We start from the raw sequence: 6,089 nt of genomic DNA, 5'->3' as shown, positions 1-6,089 counted from the left end.
GCTCCATCTGTTGGAAATGTCTAGCAAACTTTATCACAATGATTCAAGCACTCTTGCTGGTTTGTTTAAAAAAAAATCTTACTTTTCAATTATGGTTTTAGGATACATCAACTACATATGTCAGAATAAAATAACCTTATAATGCATCATTTTCATTTAGGGATGCTTTATGGCAGCAATCCTAGGGTATACAAAGGAGTTCAAGAATGTGGCTAAAGAAAAATGGTAAGTTTTTACCATCAAACTAATGTTCAGACATTTTCAGAAAGGTCAGAAACCTTTCACTGCACTACTCGAGGCTTCAAAGAGCCAATCTGGTTTTATTCTAGTACTGGACCCAGCTGAAAACCTTCATCTTTAATAACTACAACTGCAGGAAATCAAACATGTCATTTCTTATCAGAAGTTCAAAGACTACAGCATTAATACTTCAATTGCACAAGGAGATGAAAAGATGGAATTCATAGGTACAGTATCAAACATTTCAGAGTAATGAACATTTTAGTGTAGTTACATATTAAGAAGAGACATGCAGGTTTTATGAGGCAGGTTAAATATATACAGTAGCACCAACATATAAAAGTTGGTGCAGGTTACAATTTGTGCAGAAAGCAAACGTATAATGCACCCTGTCTGCACCTTGACTTCCAATGCACCTTGAAATTATAGGTAATATTGTCTCGCTAAGTTCTTTGTTGCTGTCTCTGTGGAAATTTGGGAACATTTTGCATAGGGAATAGAATAGTTTCATATCAGTGTTGCCAGTGTTTGACACAGTTCACTCTGACATACAGTACCAGTCAAAAATGTGGACACACCTACTCATTCCAGAGTTTTTCTTTATTTTGACTATTTTTTACATTGTAGAATAGTGAAGACATCAAAGCTATGAAATAACACATATGGAATAATGTAGTAACCAAAAAAGTGTCAATAGTTCATTTGTGGAATTTCTTTCCTTCATAATGCGTTTGAGCCAATCAGTTGTGATGCGACAAGGTAGGGATGGTATACAGAAGATAGCCCTATTTGGTAAAAGACCAAGGCCATATTATTGCAAGAACAGTTCAAAAAAGCTGAGAGAAATGGCATCATTACATTAAGACATGAAGGTCAGTCAATCTGGAAAATTTGAAGAACTTTGAAAGTTTCTTCAAGTGCAGTCACAAAAACCAATAAGCGCTATGATGAAACTTGCTCTCATGAGGACTGCCACAGGAAAGGAAGACACAGAGTTACCTCTGCTGCAGAGGATAAATGCATTAGACTTAACTGCACCTCAGATTACAGCCCAAATAAATACTTCACGGAGGTCATCAACTGTTGATGAGACAGCATTCTGCAGCGATGCACCATCCCATCTGGTTTGCACTTAGTGGGACTATCATTTGTTTTTCAACAGGATAATGCCCCAAAACACCTCCAGGCTGTGTAAGGCCTATTTGACCTAGAAGGAGAGTGATGGAGTGCTGCATCAGATGACCTGGCCTCCACAATCACCCGACCTCAACCAAATTGAGATGTTTGGGATGAGTTGGACCCCAGAATAAAGGAAAAGCAGCCAACATGTGCTCAGCATATGTGGGAACTCCTTCAAGACTGTTGGAAAAGAATTCCAGGTAAAGCTGGTTGAGAAAATGCCAAGAGTGTGCAAAGCTTTTTGGTTTACTACATGATTCCATATGTGTTATTCCATAGTTTTGATAGTTTTCACTACAATGTAGAATAATAGTAAAAATAAAGAAAAACCCTTGAATGAGTAGGTGTGTCCAAACCTTTGACTGGTACTGTACAAAATCACAACTTTCTAATATCAGTTCTAATTTTCACTGCAGCAGAGCTAGAGTTTCTTGTAATGCTTCTCAGTAAACATGTATTACCATATGTGAGCAAGGGAGTCAGAGGGCTCCCCACATTAGCATTTAGATTGGAGACCTCCATGCCAAGAGAAAGCCAATTATCAAGGAGGGTTTAGTAGGGAGGAAACAAAGCTAAAATGGCAAAGACCACAGAGGCGAGTTATCACCTCAACCTAGATTATCTATGAACCTCCCCTTCTGATAGAAACCCTATGTCCAACCCCCGCTCTATTCGGGTTGGTGACCACTGTCCCCCCATAGAACACCATTGCCGAAGAGATGCAGAGGGTTGTTGCTATTAATGCCAGTAGTTGCTGGCATTAATAATTCAAATGTAAATGAGCTCACTCAAAGTTGGGCTGAAACGGTTTGGAAAATAATCTACTTTCCAGCTGCATCTGTGTTTTACATTGTCCCTGTTTTTCATGGAACTCTGTGTTTCTGGTTTATCTTTGGGACTGATTGCGAGACCAATGAATTATATATGATACCTTAATCAATCTTTTGAAATGTAATACATTGGTTTACACTGAAGGAATAAATGTGAATATTGTACATCTCAATCGTATTGTTATTATTCATTAGTGCATGGAGCTAGACCTGATAGTGTTGTTTATGGATTTTCTTGTGATCCATTCACAAATGTCAGGGTATCCGACAGATGTTACTGCTCAGTTTTTCTGTCTGACAAACATTCAGGGGTGCATAGAGGGGAAAAGCTGAGGGAGAAAGAGCTGAGAGATTGAATATGTGTCGAGAGAATATAGGGAGGAAAAGATTGTTGGATTTAGTCAAAAAGGTGCAAAGTGCAGTAAATATGAATCACTTCATTTGTCAGTTGCGTTAATTTATAAAATAACTACTTTTGCCAAACAACTCTCAAAATTGACCGGATGGCCTTTATTTCAAAATATAACTTTTCCCAAGAATAACTGTAGTTCAAAACATGATCACTTGTGGTAGAATATAGCCTAGGCTACTAAGCACAAACTGGTAACATACTACAAGGTAAATGTTACGTTATATTATGTTACTACTTTGTGCTTAGGTTATATGCTACCACAAGTGCTCCCGTTTTGAACACATAGAATGCTATTCTGTTCTTTTGAAATACATTTTCTTAGGTTTCTAATGTTTCTAGAGACCTGACAAATGAAATAATAATGGATTTCTTTGTGATAGATTTAACACTTACTTACTTGAATTGTGGTGTTTTTTTGCTGTTTTTTATTTTTTACATATAGTCTACAGTTACATAAAGTAATACAATGCTATTCAGTTACATAAAGTAATAAATGTATTATTTGAAATATTACCTAATGTTACCTATAACCTTCTTAAACACAACCAAAGTTGTATGAAATGTATTAGACTGTTAGAAGGTTGACGTCAAAATTACAGGTCATTGGCTCAGAACGGCATGGCACGAAGCCCGGCTTTTGTAGTGTTACATTTTGAAGTGACAAAGGCTTTTTATGTTCACCTGCAATATAAAGCACTCTCGTGCACCAAACATCCAGGCAGCCAATGTACTGTGTGCCTGAGTGGCTCTGGCATTTGCAGACTAGCAGATCCTCAATCACTGTCCAAATATATTGAGATCGGGAAAGGTCGCAACACAGCAAGAATGCAGTAACTTGGCCAGACTAATGGCCTGAATGATGAGCAAGACATCTCTACTTCTTTCTTTCTTCCCCTCCCCACTATCTCTCTCACACACTCTCTTTCTCTGTGTCTTTCTGCCTCTCCCTCTGTCTCTCATAAATTTGAATTTTAATCTAAATACAGTCCTCTAGTCCATGTGAAGGTTTTAGCTCAAACCTACAAACCTAAAATGATAAACCTTTCTGATTGTCCACTCAGTTTGAAAAGCACCTTAATCCCAACACAATTTTACAAAATTAATTTACCAACATAAATTAATTCTCTACACATTTCTCTGAGAAATTGACTATAGTAAAAATCTCTTCGATGGGCAGTAAATTGCAAAACGATACAGGTATTAAAGTATTAAGGTCCAATCGATAGAGCTATAACAAATATCAGTGGGATAATCCGAGATCATCAGCCAACCATCAAAGCTTCCTGAGAGTGAGAGAGACAGAATGAGTGACAGGAGAGACCTGGATGTAATGTAATAATATGTCTGCTGCTGCTAGCCTACAGTTAAGATGTTAGGTCTCTGCTCTCTCCAATTTTGTCACATTTTCCAGTTGAAGCCTTGTGTGTACAGTTGATTTATATATATAGAGTAGCATAGGGAGGCAGAGGTCCTGAGAACTGGTCGAGCCTGATCTGCTACGTTGTTTCACCAGGCCTGTGAGCATGTGATTAACCTACATCGATACATGGCACCGGTCACCCTAGCCTGCATGTTCTGGGATCTGCTTGGCTTGGGGGCCAGGAGGGAGAATGCCTGGGTGAGGATGGAGGTGTGATTTTGACTGGATGAATGGTGACAGCCGATATACTGCATGCTTGTAACTGGCTGTTAGTTATTACCTGATTTAACCCAGTGATTGTAAGGAAAGCGGCCGTTCATCACCTTATCTTGTTCCCTCGGGTGAGTCACTGAGACAGTGCACACTCTTAGAAAAAAGGGTTCCAACAGGGTTCTTTAGATGTCCCCATAGGAGAACCATTTTTGGTTCCAGGTAGAACCCTTTGAGGTTCTAAATAGAACCCTCTGTAGAAAGGGTCCTCCTATGAGGACAGCAGAAGAACCCTTTACATTTATTCTTTTCTATGAGTGTAGGCTGGTCTTTTTGGTGCATTTCATGTTTCAAAATCCAGTGAAACTGAGTAGAACAAACTTCGCTGCTTGATTCTGAACAGTTGTACAAAGAGCTCCAGACTCAAACCAACAAACCTAAACCCAGCAGGAGACTCTATACTTCAGCAACTGTATTTGTTGATAAATCCTTCATACTGAAATATGAAATACCAAGCTCTATTGACATAAAAAACTGCACATATTTCAATTCTGCTACCTTTTATCCTGTAGCCATTGGCTCTAAATACCTGATATGCTTGAGAACAGAAAATCAAAGGGTAAACAAGCTTCAATATGTTCCCTCATAAAAGACGGAAATTATGACTGGAATTTGTTTTGCCACTGTCAATGCCATGAAGGCCTCTCAGACCCAAGGGAAGTTCATGCTGGAGGTTATCCTGAATAATCTGATCGGCCATGGGTCGGCCGGCCGTTAGCCACAGATACTAATCCTCTACATTCTCCTCAGGTGTCAGAGTTCAGTCAACCTGACAGTATCAGTCAAAAGGACGTTGTGACATTTGGGATTACTCCTTGGCACTTAGTCTTTGAGTCCTCTATCCACAACCTGGCTCTCTATCCACAGCCTGGCCCTCTATCCACAGCCTGGCCCTCTATCCACAGCCTGGCCCTCTATCCACAGCCTGGCCCTCTATCCACAGCCTGGCCCTCTATCCACAGCCTGGCCCTCTATCCACAGCCTGGCCCTCTATCCACAGCCTGGCCCTCTATCCACAGCCTGGCCCTCTATCCACAGCCTGGCCCTCTATCCACAGCCTGGCCCTCTATCCACAGCCTGGCCCTCTATCCACAGCCTGGCCCTCTATCCACAGCCTGGCCCTCTATCCACAGCCTGGCCCTCTATCCACAGCCTGGCCCACAGCCTGGCCCTCTATCCACAACCTGGCTCTCTATCCACAGCCTGGCCCTCTATCCACAACCTGGCTCTCTATCCACAGCCTGGCCCTCTATCCACAACCTGGCTCTCTATCCACAGCCTGGCCCTCTATCCACAGCCTGGCCCTCTATCCACAGCCTGGCCCTCTATCCACAGCCTGGCCCTCTATCCACAACCTGGCTCTATCCACAGCCTGGCCCTCTATCCACAACCTGGCCCTCTATCCACAGCCTGGCCCTCCCAACTTCTATCCACAGCCTGGCCCTCTATCCACAACTTGGCTCTCTATCCACAGCCTGGCCCTCTATCCACAACTTGGCTCTCTATCCACAGCCTGGCCCTCTATCCACAGCATCCACAGCCTGGCCCTCTATCCACAGCCTGGCCCTCTATCCACAGCCTGGCCCTCTATCCACAGCCTGGCCCTCTATCCACAGCCTGGCCCTCTAGCCACAGCCTGGCCTATCCACAGCCTGGCCCCCTACTAGCCACAGCCTGGCCTTCTATCCACAGCCTGGCCCTCTATCCGCAGCCTGGCCACCTACTAGCCACAGCCTGG

Source organism: Oncorhynchus gorbuscha, linkage group LG08, assembly GCF_021184085.1.
Source record: "Oncorhynchus gorbuscha isolate QuinsamMale2020 ecotype Even-year linkage group LG08, OgorEven_v1.0, whole genome shotgun sequence".
Classification (NCBI taxonomy): Eukaryota; Metazoa; Chordata; class Actinopteri; order Salmoniformes; family Salmonidae; genus Oncorhynchus; species Oncorhynchus gorbuscha.
This window is presented reverse-complemented; position numbering follows the sequence as displayed.